Below are 19,476 nucleotides of genomic sequence, written 5' to 3'. Positions count from 1 at the left end.
AACCTTAAATCCAAATCTGCACCAAGGCAAATGGCAACTGAACTTGGTGGAAGTGTCAAAAACTTGGTTTTTAATGCAGAACAACCAAAATGCAGAGCTCTCTGTGAAGCACTGCTGTTACTGGGAGGGAAAACTTTGTTGAAAGAGTATCAGTTGATATTACAGGGAGTCTGATGAATTTAATAGCGCATAAACCTATGCCTGAAAAAGAACAAATGGCATTTTTGGGGTCCAAACTACTGTTTGTGATGCTTGAACACTTCAGAGCACATTTGTGAGGCAATTCAAGACGATTGTGTCTGATAGGATGTGAGAATACTGAATTGCTGGCATGTTAAATGACAGGAAGGCTCAATATCAAAGGAGAGAACACAACAGCAATCTCAAATCCAGTTTTGTTTGCTACCACTGAAGTCAAAATGCTGAAAGAAATCAAACGATTCGTGATTAGTTGTGTTGACAAACTGAGAGGAGGAGAGAAGGAAAGGGTGGAGCATCCTAAGGTGCACTCTTTCAGTGAGTTTCATCAGACACCTCAGTGAATTCTCCTCCCAGCCCAGGCTCTCACCCTCTGGTGGATGAACATCGCCAGGGAACACAATTAGCTGGAGTTAGGCTTTTGTCAGGAGGGAATTTCCTGAATTATGGTCATGCTCCTGGAGGAGAAGCAGCAAAACCTGCACAGCATTGGACATCTTCTGTGCTCAGCACTCCATTAAAGCTCACCTGGAAAGCCCAGGACAGTTTATTTCATAGATCATCCTTCATTAGTGACAGACTTTTACCCCTGCAGGCTTTGAACAGGGATGAGCTCCTGCTGCAGGAGAGGGGTTTGTACTCTTGGGAACAATTCCTGCTGGGATGTGAGAGGGAGCTCAAAGCAAATTCTGTGTGTGACATGAGATCAACCGGCAACAGCAACAGGCAGGTGACAGCCCACAGGAGTGACAGGTCAGATAAATCATTACAGGTAAATAAAATACAAAAAAATAGAAAAATTCAGGCAAATAAAACTCTCTCTCTTCCAAAACCTGAAGTTATGATAGCAGCAACAGTTATCTGCCCATTTCCTACTGAGAAATTATCTGATTTTTTGGTTCAGTATTTTCTGTACTTTAATAATCGTTAACATTTTTTTAAAATTTTATTTTATTTTTGAAATACCTTGATACAAATGCAAACTTCAGGCAATTTTTAGCAGGTATTTAAAGCTCAGATACTGCTGATCCTCTTCTGTACTACTCAAACTATTCTGTAAACGCTGAAGTCAATCTTGCAAGTATTCCAGAGCCCAAGCCACAGAAGTCTAAATAATTAATTTTAAATACAATTTCTTTTAAAAATTACAACCATTAATTGTAATTGTTAATTGTCCATAACCACATATGGACCGACAAACTGGATAGATAAAGAAGAGGTATATGTCACTCAGAAATTTGTGTGACAATATATATATATATACAATAAATATAATAAATATAACATATTATATATTATATATTATATGTTATATATATGTTTACTGGCATTGTGTATCTGGAGGAATGCAGCAATAAACCTGCTCTTCCCACATCACCTGCTGGATTTCTTGGTTTTCCATCTTTTGGGTTTGAGCCCTTATTTTACTGTTAGAAACAGCTGATTTATTTCTCTTCCTCTCATTGAACTGTTCTCCCCCCATGCTCTGCATTACAGAGAAATCAGCAAATGCCCTGGTGGAGAAACCCAGCCAGCGAGGCACACTCAGCGTTTTGCAGAGCAGTAAATACACATCTTTTTGAACCAAAACTGTTTGCAAACTGCAGGTACCACGGAGGGAGAGTCCCACCAACACAACCTGGCCATTTCCCAGCCTGGAGGAGAGGCAGCATCATGAAAAGCAACAAAGAGCAGATGTTCTGAGGCACAGAAATAAACTGCACACGAATGTGACACCGGGACGTGACGAAGGCAGCAGAGTAAACAGATTTCTGACAAGCAGGAAAATATCCATTCCTCATAGGCTCCAGTTAATGGATTGCTGTTGTATCATTTAGGTCTTCCCTTGGATATCTGAAGAATAAAAATAACAAGGATTATTATGAAAATGCTAGAGAAAAGGGGTGGGAGACAAAAATGAGCAGAGGTGGGCTCGAGATACACCAGCTGCACTTGTGTGCTCACCCAGCCTGGCATTCTTGGCCTGTCAGAGCTGAAGATTTTCCCAATCTGAGAAAACCCCACAACAAAATAACATTTTTGTCCTCCAAGAAGGAGGTTAAACAGTCTATAAGCATCCCTGATGATGAAGAAGTCTGCCAGGGCCAGGCAAATCACAGATACTCAATTTAATCAGCACAAAAGTGGCATGGTTTGGGTTTTTAACATTTTTCTTTTGCAAATGTTTTATTTACCTTATGAAATTTAGCGTGAAAGTGTCCAACCATTCTGAATCATATTCTAACTGATTGAATGCATAAATGTGAGATCAACTAAAGCACAGTTCTGTACTGCAAAAGGAACCCAGCACTGGCTGCTCATAAAAAGGAATAAAGCCCGGCAAACCACAACTCCAGCTGAAATGCAGCAAAAAAATATGACACTTAAGTCCAGTTTGGTTATCACATTAAAAATGTAATTTCCTTTAAAAATGACTAATCAAATTACTAAGATGAACACGCATTTACCTAATTAATGGCCTGCTTTAGTTACCACAAGTTAATTTTGAACATCACGTATGTGAAAGTCTAATAAGTGTAACACCCAAAATGAGCAGAGGATTGAGGGGATTAAAGCACAGGGCTGAACAACAACATTTTAAAAGTTTAGCATTGTGTAATTCACTTGATTTTAATGGGCAGCAAGGCAAAGTGGGAGAGGGTTTGCCTTGTTGCCCATGAAAATCATGTGAATTGGAGAATTGTTTTTCAGTGAGTAGCCAAAAAAAGGTTCTCCTCTCTTTCTGCAATTACCCAGAGCTTGAACAGGTTCTCCTTCACAGAGACTTAAAGCTTGGATGTCCTCACAGGTACCCAGAGTAAGGCCATGAGAGAAGGGACACCCCTTGCCTTGGGGTTGATGACTTTGGGCTAAATCCTTGATTTAATCTGTGCAAGGGAGCGCACAACAAGCGGCAATTTGTTTGCTGTTAGCAGGTAATTTCCATTTTGTGTTTAACCGGAATAACTCCAGCACCAGCTGAGGGAGTTCAGCGCTGTCCAAACTCTCCCGTGTAAATCCTGGATGCAGTGAAGCCCTCTGCCACCCAGAACATCCGTGCCCTGGAACACGGCTGCGGCAGCAGCACCATCAGTCTGCGGCCATCTGAGCAGCGCAGCTGCTTCCTCTGCCCCTAATCACAAAACACACAATTCCAGGGGGGCTCGTTTCCCCAGACTATTGAGAGAGGCCTCTGCCCCAGCCCAGCCTTGCTGCACTAATCACAGCCTAAGCAATCCTTGCTGCACTAATCACAGCCTAAGCAATCCTGCAGCACAGCCTTAGCACGTGTTCCATTCTTCTCCGGGGCGCAGAGCCCAACCAGCAATCAGCTGGATATGAAACACACGGCTGAGTGCTCCCTGAAAGCTGATTTTACAACGTTTCCAGTTAAAAATATCGGGAACCAGCCACGCACAAAGCACGGACACCAGCCTCGCCAGGTGTTTGGGTGTTGTCTTGAAGGCTGGTGCATCTCAGTGACATGTTTGTGTGAGGTGAGGAGCTGAAATCATACAGCAGTTGTTGCTAATGTGCTGTAATTACACCTAAAACTGTCACATCACTTTTTAAATGTTATCTGTCTCATTAAGTGCAACGCTCAGAGACCATGAATGAAGGAAAATGGGAAGAAATCTCCTTTGCAGTATGCTCTTGTTGGAGATCAACAGGGCTCAAAGATGCAGGCACAGGTTTAGGGCCTTAGGAAGGTTTGAATGTCTCAGAAAATCAGGAAGATTTCTGAGTTTTGATGTGCTATAGTTATTTTGTCATATGTTCAAATTACTCTAAGGTGATTGTGCTTTAAGCACTTGATTCCTCTGAGCCATTTTAGAGTCTGTGGTTTAATCCTGGTTCATTTACAGATCTGCAAGAGAACAAGAGGCAATCTCAGGCATCTGGTACTCGGAAATGCTACAAATGGTGCAATATTCACCTCTCTCATCCTTTACAAAAGTGCTACTCCCACGAACCAATAAACTTCCAAGGAAGAAAAACAGTCTTAGGAAATGGGTAAAATTTGGAGAAATAGAAACTAGAAACTAGCTGGCGACATTTCTGGGAAAAGGGTGGAGACAAAAGAGAGACCAGCACCAAGGAAAACTACTAAATCACAAATCAAACCATAAACCCACTGATAAAACAAAAAGCACGATACAACATCATCTCAGGCATCTGGCACTCGGAAATGCTACAAATGGTGCAATATTCACCTCTCTCATCCTTTACAAAAGTGCTACTCCCATTATTTCCAGTATGAAATCAAATAAAACTACTGTATAAAGTACATCAACTAAGTCACATTGTTCCTGCTTACAGGGATTAATAGTAGAGCATTTTTAAGTAATAAAATAGTGTTTGGATCTCTCCAAACATTACCTATGTGGGATTTCCCCAATCAGTCACTGACCTTTGCTGGGCTGTGGTTCCTTCTCAGCTGTTCCCTTTCACACCTTCAGATCTGAGCACAGAGCAATTTGCAGTGGTTTGGGATGAAAAACCCTTAATTTTTACCTGCCCCTTCACAGAGTAACAGTCACAGCTTGTGAGTGAAAATCAAAGCAAGGAAGGAAAAATGGGAGGAAAAATGTGAAATGTCACAGGACGGGAAATTAGAGCTAAGAACACAATTAAAGAAGATTTTCTCTTAACCAGGTCTTAGCACTCATGCAAAATGCATTTATTTGGTTTCACTGGTGTTTTCTCTGTTCTAGAACCACGGGCATAGCCCCAAAGGTGAGCTCCTCTCTCTGCACCTGCCAGGACCAGGAGAGGTGCCCGAGCTGCACTCATTTCCCTGCCCCAGCAAATAGGCCAAGAAATAATTCTGGCAGCTGGCAGGAGCTCTTCCAGGAGAACACTGGGATCAGAGAGGAGCCTCCTCCAACAGCACCAAGCAGGCACTGGATGTGTAGACACAGGGGGCTCTTCCACAGCTGGAACCCTAAATCAAAACCAGCAGTGAGAGAACATCACAAAAGGAAAGCTTTGAGGGAGATTTTTCATTTCAACACCCAAAACTTTTATTTCTAGAATTAAACTATTTGTCCAACATACTCATGTCTTAGGTTGGAAATGCAAGGTGTGGCTGAGGGTGTGTGTTCTATTGCCATCTGTTAGAGGTGGGGCAGTTCTGTTCATAGTTGGCATTCTCTATTTTAAGGGAGGCTCCTGCCTCCCTTAGCAGACACCTGTCTTTTCAAACCGAGACAGCACAACAATTTTAACTTTCTGCCAAGAGTTCAGGATGCTTTCCATGTGATGTTTCTTCTTTATCCATGGATAAGTATTAATACTAAATATAAAGCAATGAGACTGACAGGAAAAGTCAGGGGCTTACACTTTGCAAGAAATCTTGATTTATCACAGAATTTGGCAAAGTACTTAAAAGTGATTAGCTAAATTTACATGCCATTAATATGGATTTCTGTGTATTTTTACAGAATATCCTGTGTTTTGCTTCCATATACAGGCAAAATATTCAAATTCAGGCAGAAAAGGCAATAATTCAGCTTAGCTGAGTCACTCTGTTGGAGCAACAGCCCCATCTCAGTGGGAAAAAAGGGATCCGTGAGCCTCATGCGGGAGCTGAGGGCATCACCAGCAAGGAAAGGGACTAAGAACAGCCTCCAAAAATCTGGCATTGCGAGCACCAAGGTCATTCATAAATATCTTTATAAACATTCACAACGTGTGCATAAAATAGAGCTGATGAACTGCTGCAGAGCAGGAAAGGTTAATTATAAAAATAGAGCAGTTTGCTGCACACTGTCAGAGGTTCAGTCAGTGCTGGGTTTGTGCAGTGAATTAACCCTTAAGTCGTCTGTGTCTGTCTCCAGAATCCTTTACTGGATGTTCTCCCAGCCCCTAGCTCATTAATGAGGCAGCAGAGCCTTGTTTTTTTCTCCAGTAATGAGTCTGAAGGCTCACAAATAGCTCTGATTATAGCCCTTGGGGATAAAAGAAAAAAACAAAAAAAGAGAAAATAGGATGATGAGTTTGGTCATCTGAGTCACCTGGCCTAAGTGGTGAAAGCTTCCCAGATTTGATAGATTATTTTTATTATATTATTATAGTGTAGAGAATTCATTCACCAGGGCAGTAACCAATGTCTGTGTTTTTAACAGCTGCTTCTCGGGGTTCCTTCCCATTTTGTGAGGGCTCTGCATCTCTGACAGTGCATTGTTATTCACACTTTTGGTTGTTGCATCGCTGTGGTGCTGTGTGGGACACGGATTTGTGGAGAGCTCTTAGGGCTTGACAGAAGGCTCACACAGTGTGTACCTGATGTAACCTTTGAGATAAAAAGTTCTGACTTAGGAATGCTATAGAATAAGACAGATATTGTTGAGAGAGAAATAGAGTTAAAAAAAGTTTCAAGCAATAGCCTTGGAAATATCACTGGATACTTTGGAGAAATAGAATTATGAAAGATACATGGTAGTAAGACTCACAAAGAGTAGTTTTAGATTATTAACTTTAAGGTATTTACAGCATAGTGTAGTAAAAAGCTGATAGCCAAGAAACACAGTGTTTTGTAATTAAGAAATAGTCAACTTCTGATTGTGATAACGTGAATTATAACGTGTATTGTCTCACTTTTCTCATGAGACTGGAAATAGAATTAATGTTTTCAGAATGCCTCTCAGTTACTCAGTTACTCTATTTCCAGGTTAAGAGAAGGGTATTGTCTGGCAGTGCTGCATCATTCTGAGCTCATGTGGCAGCTCTGCCACGTCTGGAGTGTTATGAATAAAAAGTTATCTATTTTTTTTTAAGGTTGCAGAGTTAAAACAAGTTGGACCAGTTGCTGTTGAGTTAGCTTCATTGTTAAGAGTTCTTCTTCAATTACCTGTTAATGGTTGGTGATTAGCCATTGTCCCCCTGATGCTTGCCAGAGAGTGACACCTGGACCCTGCAGTACCAGGAGAATGGGAGTGGCATCAGAGCTAGTATGCAGATGAGAAATGCATTGCACCAAATTTTACAGTTTTCCAGCAAAACCTCGAAAAACAACGAGCCAACATAGATTTCGGGGACCTAGGTGATGCCTAAGGATGGGCGCATAGTCCAGTGCCTGCTTGGAGCCTTTTTGCTTCTCACCCTAACCTAAAAGGATGTTGACTAGAAAGAGGACCCAAGGTGTTGGGCCGAAAAGGCAGAATCTCCTAATCTCTCATGAGGACAGAATCCCCAGCTCTGCCTGCAGACCAACGGACAAAGCTGCATCACCCTCCTCCTCCTCCGTGCCACTCCTGGGAGCAACGGCGGTGTGGGCACGACCTGTCGATTTCTCCCCACCTGAGCTGATTCTTTTTAATAGAGGCATTAAAAAGGAGAAAGATCTCCTGCCCACTTATTTCATGGAGCACTTGGAACGTTTCAAACACACAAAACCGGCATCAGAGGGATGGCAAATTCACCGAGGGGCCTCGGGAGCAGAGCTCAGAGCGGTGTGCTGTGGAACTGCCCAGCCCTGGTGAAAACAAACAGCTGGCAGGAGCACACCTTTGTGGGCTGGTCTGTGTTCCTGCTCTGCCCTCCACAACAACTGCTTTTTGTGAATTCCCCCATCATTTCCAGGGCTGCACATCAAACTCTGATAAAAACAACACAAATCCCACCCCCCCGTCAGGGTGAAGAGGATTAAACTGTGTGGGGATTTTGGGAAGGAAGTTACCAGGCAGATGTGTAGGTGAAAATTCCCTGGTTTTGTTCTTTTAATTGCTGCATGCTCTGCTGACAGACGGACAGACAGACACAAAGTGCAACACCAGGCTGGGCCAGCACCACCCTGGCTTCTGCTGCACCTGCAATTTCCAATTGGACTTGAATCACAGCTTTGCAAAGAATTTTTTTAGTTTTTTTTTTTTTTGGGAAGGAGGGAATGACAATATGACAGAAACCCAATATTAATAGTAATATTTTAATTTAATATTTATTTTAATTAATAATACTAATTTAAAATAATTTTATAAATTTACATTTAATTTTGATATTTTAAATTAATTTTAATATTTAGATTTAATATTAATGATTGTAAAGGAAATGCAGTGGAGTGGAGTGAGCATTGTCCACTATCACTGCTCCCCTGTGCATAATTTGATTTTATATCCACCCACTTCAAATGTGGATATTACTGCTTCCTATTTCTTGCAGAACAACCCAGTATCCTTGGGGGAAACAAAAAAGGAAGTAAAGACTGAAAAAATATCACTACCTTACTGTGTAAAGTCACATTTTGCCATTTGACAAATCTTTGTGGAGTCAAATAACAAATTTTTATCAGTATTTTTGAATTCCATGAGAAGGAAAGTTTAGTTGAAAAAGAGAAGGCAATGTTTCTTGGGTGACAGGAATAATCCAACACGCTGAGAGGCAGCTGCCCTGCAGTGGCAGCATAAGTGAAAAGTCACAACGTCCTGGAACTGCAGAAGCCACGCAGTGTGAGGTGTGGACAGATCAAAGCCTGCAAGTTGGGCATTCAATCAATAATTACCGCACAAAACACTAAAATTGTCCTGAAACACCACAGAGGAAAGCACCATTTTTTGTGCCAGATGAGGGTTTTTCACATTTGGGACAAATTTTAGTTGGAGGCATCATTTAATGCCATAAATCTGGTGAGAGCAGCTTGGACAGCTCGGGGCTGGTTGAGGCAGGAGCGGCACCGGGGAGGCAGGACCAAGGGCACCTTCCCTGTGTCCCAGGTTTTGCTGCATGCCAAGAAATTCCTGCCAGGTGGGGAGGCCAGGGAGAGCCCTGCAGGACAGGCACACAGCCAAAAAATGCCAATAACTGGGCTGAAGGGTTCTGAAAATCCAAATAATCTGATTATGAAGAGAAATAAAATATAATATATATATATATTATATTTTATATAATATATATATATTTCCTCATTTCCATAGATGCTGCTCAGGCCAACTGTTCTGGTTTGATCTTGGAGCTGAAATCCCCTTATAAAGCTGTAGAGAAAAGCCTCTATTTCCCTGTAACACATAAAATCCAGGGGAGATGAAGAGTTCAGGTTGATATCGAGGAAAAGTCTCCGTGCCAGAGTAAGCAGATGTTCAGGTAGCTGTGATCCCGTGAGAAGCTTGAACAGGGAAGGAGAGAAGAGTGCCCCCAAGAAGAAAAGAAGATCTCTGTTCCCAAGGATAAAGATGAATTTGGAGATAGATAATGAGAATTTTGCCTTTGAACAGCACATCTTGAAAAGGGCACCCCATAAATTGGCATGCCCATAAACACAGCTGTGGGAAAAGCTGTGGGAAGTGGGAGGGATTTCACAATTACAGATTTCCCTGGGCAGCTGCTGTTCATAACAAAATTGACAGCCACGAAAAAGCTTTTTCTCTTGTGGAAAAGTCTCCATAACATGAACAAGAGAGACTTCTCTCCCTAAGTGAGCTGAGGAAAGACTGTTCTAAATCTGGTAAACTGGCTGAAATTTTGTTTCTTTATATTTTCAATAAGAAAGAAAAGATTGTGGGGACAGGAGAAGTGTTCTGAATGTTTTATTCTTATTACTCTTTCTTATTCTTATTACTCTTAGTTACTGTTAATAAAATTTTCTTTATACCCTTTTAAAGTTTTGAGCCTGCTTCACCTTTCTCCTAATCCTACCTCACAGCAGGGGGTGCATTAATAATTACACAGTCATTAGTGCATTAGTTGAGAAATCTCAAAATTAGCAAAATCTCAAATTAGCAAACTGAAACCACAGCACAAAATTCATATTTCTACCCATTTTCAAAGTGAAGCCACCACATCAAGCATGACCCATTCCCTGTTAGTGATTTCGGGGGTCCTGAGGGTAAGATCCACACCACGAGGGTAAAATATAGGTGGATATATATATTTTCCAGGTTAATGCAAAATATTGGGCTGAGCTTTCCACAGCTGTTCAGTGCAACATGAAATGAATGCCTGGATTTTCAGGCATCTGTTTGGTAGAAACCTGGAAACTGCAGCTCTGTTTGACTGAGCAGCTGATGTGCCACAGCCAAAATCGATGAAATTTCCAGCAGATCCACAGAAACATCAGTAGGGCATCACTTGCAATGTGATATTAATTGTGTTACCTTGTGCACCATTTAAGCCCAGGTCAGAAAATGAAATTGTCAGCGAGCAGATGGCTCAGTCCTTGTGCTGCTGCCTGGTGAAAGGATGGGTTTGCTCACACCACTGCTACGAAAATGGCTTTCTTTGGGTTTTGTTTTGCCAAACGTGGGAGCAGGAGGATCACGCTGAATTTTTGGTTCATGTCCTCATATTTCAGGAGCAGAAAAACAAACATCAGTCCTTTCATTACAATTCACAAATGAGGGAAGGAATTAATTAGCAGCCAATTGGATGCCTAGCTCCAGCTGTGGGTTATTCCTCATGGATTTGTTTTCCAGCCTGCCACTCATTTACAGACATCCTCATCAGTCTGATTACAGCTTTTGTATTCCTGGCACAGAGAGCCAGAACAATGTCCAAAAAAGTCATTCTTGGCTCAGGTGTGATAATAAATTCAGAGTGCAGCTGAAAGTTGTCATCAAACTGATGATCCAAAGTCTCCATTAAAAAAAAAAAAAAAAAAAGGATATTTAAACACAAACATTCTCAAGTGCATCAAGGTAATTAAAAATAATTCTTGTAAGTGATTTTACAATTCTGCAATGCCTCCAAGGGGCCCTCAGTAACTGGTTTCCTCAGGACACCTTTCCACACAAGGGGCTGAGAGAAAAACAAATCCACAAACACAGAAATAAAACGCTTTTCATGTTGGAGCTTGCTGGCTGTTAAGGGAAAAGTGATTTACTTAAAACTACCTTTACTTTCAGAGAATTTACAATAAAAACTGCATCCAAAATGTGCATTGAAAGACAAAAATAATCCTCCAAATGAGAGAATTAATGACAGATTGGATAAAAACCAGCAGAGTCTGTACTTTAACTCTTTATTCTATTATTGCAGTTTCTAGTTTATTGTTATTCTACATTATATATTATTAGATATACATTATATTGTATATTATGTATATATAATTTTATATGTCATAGTCTATAATTTATTATACATATTATATTATGTTATATATTATTATATATTCTAGTCTATTGTCATTTTCTACAGACATACAACAATATGAGCAGAGGAATGGAGAACACTTAAATTAAAAAGCATAAAATGATCACATTTTTAAAATTATAAAACTAATTAACTGTATTTTTTAAATTACAGCAGCTAAACCAAGTGAAACAGCAGAAAAACTTTGGTCATTGGAGACAGAACGACTCTAAGAAACCCTGCCTCAGTTTCACTCTGCTTTCACAGCTGTTTCATGCCAAAAACAGAAGAAAAGTTAATAAGAAACTTCCATTTAAATCATCATTTTACATTGCTTAAAGTTAATTTATTAACTTAAATGGTCATGGGGAGGAAATACATAGGAAAAAAACTCTGCAGCTTTATAATACATCCCTTTCTGCCCTTCATTCTCAGGGCAGGCTATGTAAAAAAAAATCAGGAGATTTTGTTAGGAGTTCTGCCTCCTGACCTTTTAATTATCACTGGTACGTTAAACAAGCTAATTTATTTGATTTAAACTGAATCTTCAGAGGTTGCTCTAGACACAGAGCACAGCTTAGGGAAGAAACCAATCAAAACCTGCTCCAATTTTCTTTATTAATAAGAAAGCAGGAGTGGCTCCTGTGGCAATGGTTCCAAAGGAGAATTTAAGAGATAATTAAATAAAAACTTGGTAGATACATGCAGATCCAGAGAACATTTCTGGGCCAGTCACGGGGGTTTAGTGGCAGGTAAAAAGCAAAATAAACCTCAGTGATGCAGCAGAACCTTCTGCACACCCTGAGAGCCAACCCCTGCAAAAGGCAGCACTCCTGGAGATGGATTAATCTAAGATACTGATGGGTGTATTTGATATCTATTGATGGATATATCTGAAAGCTGAACGTTTCTGAGGTGCTGTAGAAATCTGTGGGACAGATTGGGCTGTGTGAACTCGACACAGATCTGCTGCTGCCTGCTCTGCTCCTCTTGGCTCTCCTGCTGTGGGGGAGCATTAAGAAAGAAAAATACCTGGCAAAGTGATTCGTTCTGAGACCCCTCTAATTATAGCCTGCAGATACCAGCATAACAAACTCATCAAATAGACTGGGTATAACCTTGTCAAAAACAAGGATAAATCACTTTTAAAAGATGTATTTTATAAGAAAATAATTTTTCATCCACTCAACCACCAGGAAAATAGAAACAAAGTGAGGTCCACTGAAGTTTGAAGAAGGATTTTTACACAGAAAATCAAAAGGGGGCAAAAAAGGCACTTTTTAGTTCCATACTCACTGCTACACTTGGTGCAAACACCCCAATGTCTGCTGTTAACTTCCACCCCTGAAAACCTTTTTCTACTTCTGGCAATAAATTCCATTAGCAAATCTCAGTCTGAGGGCAGGCTGGGCAGTTCTGCCAGGTTCCAATGCTCTTTATCTGCATTCTCTGACATTGTAGACACTTTCCTTCAGACAAGGTTTGGGTTTGCAAACACACACCCTGCCAGCTGTTACAGAACCAGCAGAACAAAAAAAAAATTATCTATTATTAGAAATAACATGAATAAGAGAGCCAAGGGGATTTCATGGACATATTAAGCTGATTTAAACTGAAGAGATTTGGTGGGCAGGAAAATCCTGATATTCCATACACAAAGCCTGAAGGACTCGGTGGGGTATTTTAGGATGCCAACAACAATTCCTTTGCCCTAAATAATAAGCTGCCAGGTGATGCAAATGGGATAGCTCTGGTTGCACTGCAGGATGAGTCACTGGCTGAGATAAAGGAGCAGAGGAGATGAAAGCTGTGACACCCTGAGGGTGTGCCAGCTCCAGTGGGGCAGGGACAGGGACCCTTCCCCTGCCCCAGTGCCTGAACAGCCAGAGGGGCTGTGCAGTAAAAATGCTGTAAAATCTGTATTCCACGCGTTTGTCTTCCATTCTCAGGCATGTTTGTGGGATTTCAGGTTGGAAATCCTTTAGGAAGAGTGGTATTCACATTCTCTGAACGCAGAGAGAGATAATTCTCTCTCCCAGTATTTTTTTCTGGAGAAGCACAGAGAGAACAATTCTTATCTCTATTTGTGCTCCTGTTGGTTGGCACATGTGGAATGTGTTACGGAGATTGCTTACCCAAAGTGATTTGGCAATTGGGATTCTACTAAGGATTGTTTTGTTTCCTTGGCCAACTAGAAAGAGCTGTGTCCTGGCTGCCTCAGACAGTCACGAGTTTCCTTTAGCGTGTCATTTAGTATAGCACAGTATAGTATCTTTTTAATATAGTACAGTATTCATGTATTACAATATAGTTTTAACAAAGCAATTGTTCAGCACTCTGAACCAATGGAGTCAGACACAAACATTCCCTGTGTCAAGGACTCCCTAATTCTACTATAAGGAGGCAGTGGTTTTGCAGAGATATATTAAATAATGCACAGGCACACTTAGAGCCCCAGGGGTAGGTGAGAGGCTTCAGGAGCACTGCACAGCAGTAAAGAGGCACCCTGTGGAAAAAGTTCCATTGAAAATGCAGCAGTCAGACTGTTTCAAACCCCAGTAATTTGATTAAAAAGCTGTAGATATTTGATAAAAGCTATTTTGTGCAATAGCTAGTGCAGACTCAATCTCATCTCAGGCAAACACAGGCTCGAGGTGGATGAGAAGGGAAAACCTCTCCCCAGAACCTTCCCAGCAGGTCAGGAGCTGCCACCTGAAAGTAAAATCTTCTTTACTTATTTGTAGGTATTGATTGATACTCACAGGCTGATAATGCCTCTTGCTGGTGGCACAAGGAACCCGTGGAGATTCATATCCTTGCATAAAAATAAACACTAAAAGAGGAATTGGAAGAAAAGCAGAGTGTCTGCAGGACTGGAGTCCAGCAAAATCATCCCCAGCAATGGGAATGATTTTGTTCAGTCCATCATTCCCCTCACTCTCCTTCACAATAGGTTCAAAGTAACAAAATGCTATTTCTGTTGGATGTCTCATGCCAACAAAAAGTCCCCAAAATGAGGCATTGTGACCTAAGTTAGATCTTGTAAAGTAGAATTCACTTTTGGGATGCAGTCCTCGTGGGGAAAGGTTCACAGACATGGTTTTCAAATAAAAGGAGATTTTCATATCATTAAATGCTTTGCAGTTCATTTTCATATTATCATTTGATCTTTCAGAAAGCATGGTTTTAATTAAGTTCCTGTGCTCTTTCGAGCCATGTTGATTCTAGCATTTCAGAGCTTTTTATTCCAATTTTTCTTTTAATGTGAAATAAGTAAACAAGTGTTGAACCATTAAAAACCACCTCTGCAATAACTATCCTGTTAACTTCTACCCATTTTTATCCTGTAAACTTCTACTCATTATTATCCTGTTAACCTCTCTGCTTTCAGTACTTTATGGCTGTAGAAACGATCCTCCAATCAAAAGAACAGTGCTGGTAATTTTAATTGCATTTCTAATGCAAGCACTCCAGGCTCAAGGCTTGAAGGCAGTTTCATCCTACAGGTATTTTGCTTCCTTCACTTACCTGACGATGATTTAAGCCAAATTATTTTAAGCTTTAGGAGTACAAATTGGAAGCTTTGCAGCCACACCTGGGTAGACCTGCAATCTCTGCAGTGACATCTTTGCACTGCTGGCAAAACAAGTGAGACAAGGTCACACATTTCAAACTTCCAGCTTTATTTTCCAGCCCTGCTGCTGGCACAGGCGAGTGTGGAGAGTGCAGACTGAATTTTGCAATTCAGGCAACAACTTCATTTCCGACCCAAGAAACCATCCAGGCTGACACTGAGCTCTTGTGTTCTCACGGCTTTTTTGTTTTACATCTGAGCTTTGATTCAACGTGAGCTTCAGTGCTGATGCTTATCTGAGAGCATCCTTCAGCTCAGGATAGTCAGAAATGGGTACAATAAATAAATAAATCATCAGCCATCAAAGATCTCTGCTCCCTAATAGAACACATCCAACTTCTGCCTCCTTTTTGATAAACCTGTTTATTTATCATCATTCTGTCCATCAAAACATAAACCATTGTGACCTCTGCAGTCACTCTGCCCTCCATCCATCAGTTTGCTCCCAAAAGGATTCATTCTCTCTTTTCACAGCTTCTCAGACCTCCCCTGGCAGAAATTCCAGTCCAGACTGCATTATTATTTCCCCCTCCTTTTGTGGCTCCCCTGTTAGAACTCGAATGTGGCTGCTTCATTAAATAAACTCATTTTAACATAGGTGGTCTAGAGCAAGTAGAAAGTGTTTATCCAGGGCCCAAGTGATTAAAAAGGCTTTGCTCCACTGCAGATTTGTAGAATTAAGTGTAGACTTACAACAGCTGGAAATTTTGTCAATTACTGCCAGGGAAGAAAAGCTCTGGGGAGTTATTGACACTCAGACTGTTCAAAATTATGAATGTGCAAAATTAGGACCCAGTAACTTGGGAAGGACCCAGTATTTAAAGGGAAAAAAAGATATTTGAACATGTTTAAGCATTAAAAAAGAAAAAAAAAAGTTTCTTTAAGTTTTTCAAACTCACTCTGAAACCCCACAAAACAAACAAAAAACCCCTGAACGACCCAACCCAAAAAATCTCCCAGTTTCCCTTCTCAGATCCTGCAGATCAAATAGAGAGTGTGCCAGAAATCCTGCCTGGGAATACAGAGTGCCAGCCCACTCCCCTGAATTCATTAGTTAATTATCTGGGCTGGTTTCTATTTCCAGCCCAGGGAAGTGGCACAGGCTGGATGTCACACTCAGCTCCTCAGCACCACGGGGTAAAAATCAACTCTGAGCTGCTGAAAGGGTTAAATCCTGCCAGAGACCCAGGCACAAACCTCCCAATTCCATCTTCAGGGCAAAACCATCCCGGGTGGGTTCAGTGGGGAATTTCCCCCTGTTAAGTGAGGAAAAATCCCTGTGAATTTATCTCAAAAATCCAGGAACAGGCTCTTACTGCCATGCACCTGTTTGGCCTCACTGCATGGATTATATATTCATTTACAAACTCACTCTGAAATCCCACAAAACAAACAAAAAAACCCCTGAACGACCCAACCCAAAAAATCTCCCAGTTTCCCTTCTCAGATCCTGCAGATCAAATAGAGAGTGTGCCAGAAATCCTGCCTGGGAATACAGAGTGCCAGCCCACTCCCCTGAATTCATTAGTTAATTATCTGGGCTGGTTTCTATTTCCAGCCCAGGGAAGTGGCACAGGCTGGATGTCACACTCAGCTCCTCAGCACCACGGGGTAAAAATCAACTCTGAGCTGCTGAAAGGGTTAAATCCTGCCAGAGACCCAGGCACAAACCTCCCAATTCCATCTTCAGGGCAAAACCATCCCGGGTGGGTTCAGTGGGGAATTTCCCCCTGTTAAGTGAGGAAAAATCCCTGTGAATTTATCTCAAAAATCCAGGAACAGGCTCTTACTGCCATGCACCTGTTTGGCCTCACTGCATGGATTATATATTCATTTATTTCTCTTCATCATCAAGGTTTCATAACTGTAAATGTTGTCCTGTGAGCCATCTCACGACCTTACACTAATAAAAGATCTGATTTTTTTGGTAATACACTGATTTTCATGCTCCTGCTTGGAAGTTTATTAGTGGTGGTAGTGCTTTTTAAAAATAAAATTAAAACCTTTGGCATTTCAATTAACTGTGTAAATTAATAATTCATATTTTGGTCATTGCTTGAAATAAATTATTGATTTAATGGTAGTTTCCCTAAAGGTAATTATTTTGGTCCAATTAGGCTTTGATAGAGAATGATTTGGTGTTTATCAGTATTGTGATTTACTGTCCTTTTACCAAAGGGGCAAAATAAAGGAACTGTTTATAGTGACATCCAAGCATGGACAAAGACTTTACTCACATCTCACACCTATTTCTCATAAGTACTTATTTAAATAAAACAGCTCTTCCCAGCACTTATTTCCCCTTGAAGCAGATCCATGGACTCAGGGGGTTAAAAGGGACTCAGGTAAGCTTTGAAATTTATTTTGTTTTCTCCATAAAACTGAGCACAGAGGAGAACACTCTGATTCCCATTAGCCCAAAAGTAAATTTGCTTTTGGAGGTAATTTATTACAAATGGAAGAGGTTTAGTGGTTCTTAAGGGAGGTTATTAAATATTTATTAAATTAAAACCACCTCAGCCTTCATTTCAATGTGTAGGCATTGATTGATACTCACAGGCTGATAATGCCTCTTGCTGGTGGCACAAGGAACCCGTGGAGATTCATATCCTTGCATAAAAATAAACACTAAAAGAGGAATTGAAAGGAAAGCAGAGTGTCTGCAGGGCTGGAATCCAGCAAAGCACTTAAACACATCCATGTTCTCATTTACCTCAGGGACCCCTCCTGTGCCCTGGGCATCTCCTGTCCAGCCCAGCCTGGAGAGGAGCTCTGTCCCAGCACTGTGCAGACAAATCTGGGCACCTCCCAACTCCCTGGAAATATTTCATTGCCATTCAATCCTCTCCTCTACTTGCGTTTCCCTCCCCTTCTATTCCGTGGCAGTTTTCCCTCTCAGGAAGTGCAAAGTTGATTTGGAAGAAGAGAACGAAAGGGGAAATACTCTAAAAATCCCCGATGTGCTGGTGTGGCTCAGTGAGGGTGTGTGGGGCTGGGAGCCCCAGAACTGCAAACAGCAGCACCTGGCACAGCCCAAGGAGAAGCTGAATTTTTCAGAAAATTAATAGAATTAATTCAAAAATTAATAAAAGAAAACATAAATTAATTTAAAAATTGAAATAATTTCAAAATCACCACGGTCCTATCCCTTCCTTCAGAGACCGCAGGGTGACTGCAGAGGAATCAGAAATCTCCTTTCTTTCCCCTTTATCTACAAAGGCACTGGGTACTCCCATCCCACACAGCCCAGAGGAGCTGTTCTGCACAAAAATTCTGGTCTCTGCAGAGCTTGTGAGCCACAGCCACAAAAGCTTCCCAGCATCTCCATCCCATGCTGTGCTTGAAAGTAATTCAGTTTACTCTTGAAAATATTCTCAGTATGAATGAGCTCCCTGCAAGTGACAGCCCCAGGAAATACTCATTCCTGAGAGGGAAAGGGAAAATTGTCGAGAGCTCTGATAAAGGTTCTCGTCTGTCCTTCCCTCACATCTCTACACAACGAATTCATGGAAAGGCAAAGAGTTACAGAGGCTTTGCTGTAAGGAAACAGCAAATGAAAATGCCTTTTACTTAAACTGGAGTACTATGGATTTATCTTAAGCTGCTAAAAGAATGTTTTTGTGTTAGTCTCAGTAATGCAATCAATTTCTTAATGAAAAGCAAAACAACAGATCTCGAGTTGTTCCTCAGCAGCACAGCGCTGGAAACTGAGCTTCACTGGGGAAAGCAGTGCAGTGCAGCCAGGGTGCAGGGAAAAGGAAAGTTCAGGAAAACCAGCAAAGATCCAGGGCCAGCATTAATGCTAAATTCCTACTTTTTAAATTGCATAACCAGCCTAGCCAAATCAGTGCTTCAAGTACTAATTAAGGGATTCAGGAGCCCTGGGAGGAGGAACTGGTCCCCATTTATTTCACTGAAGCACCAAGAGGCTGAAGCATGATCCTGCCCTGGATTTTTATTTTGCCATCTTCCTGCTAGTTTGGGAAATTGAAATTGAATACCCTCTAATGGCTTTGCATGGGCTCATTCAAAACTGATAAAGATGTCAATTTTAAATCACAGTGCACTGAACATTCAGAGTAGTGATGCAGTAATGCAGTTAAATGTAACTATTTGCTTCCATCCTGATAAGCCCAATGCCATTTCTTGCTATTTCTCCCAAGAGCTTGAGCTGTCATTGCACAGGGAGGTTCTGCAGCTCTTACCAGACTGAGGGCACAGTGACAGTGCTTGGGTTAGGAACAGACCCACACCTGCCACGTGACCTAACGAGCATAAATTGAAAGGAAGGGAGTGATAAATCCCAAAATTATGGGACCCAGGGAGACAGTTCATCTCTGTCCTCTATCCTCAGCTCACCTTCCACTGTCCATCATCCTGCTCCCAGCCTGTGCCCTCAGCCCTGCTCCCACTGCCCCAAACATGGGGATTCTGCTGCTCTAAGCTCACCTTTAATGCCAGTGCAGCCCAGCAAATGGCACAGTCTGCTCAGGATCTCCTCCTCTCAATAATTCTCCTGCAAGCCTCCTTGCTTTGCCCCAGCTTTGATGTGACTTTAGTCCTGCCCAAGCTTGCATGGATAA

The sequence above is a fragment of the Pyrgilauda ruficollis genome, unplaced genomic scaffold (genome assembly GCF_017590135.1).
Source record: "Pyrgilauda ruficollis isolate IOZ18807 unplaced genomic scaffold, ASM1759013v1 scaffold131, whole genome shotgun sequence".
Taxonomy (NCBI): Eukaryota; Metazoa; Chordata; class Aves; order Passeriformes; family Passeridae; genus Pyrgilauda; species Pyrgilauda ruficollis.
The sequence above is the reverse complement of the archived record's forward strand: the minus strand, read 5'-3'. Positions refer to the sequence as shown.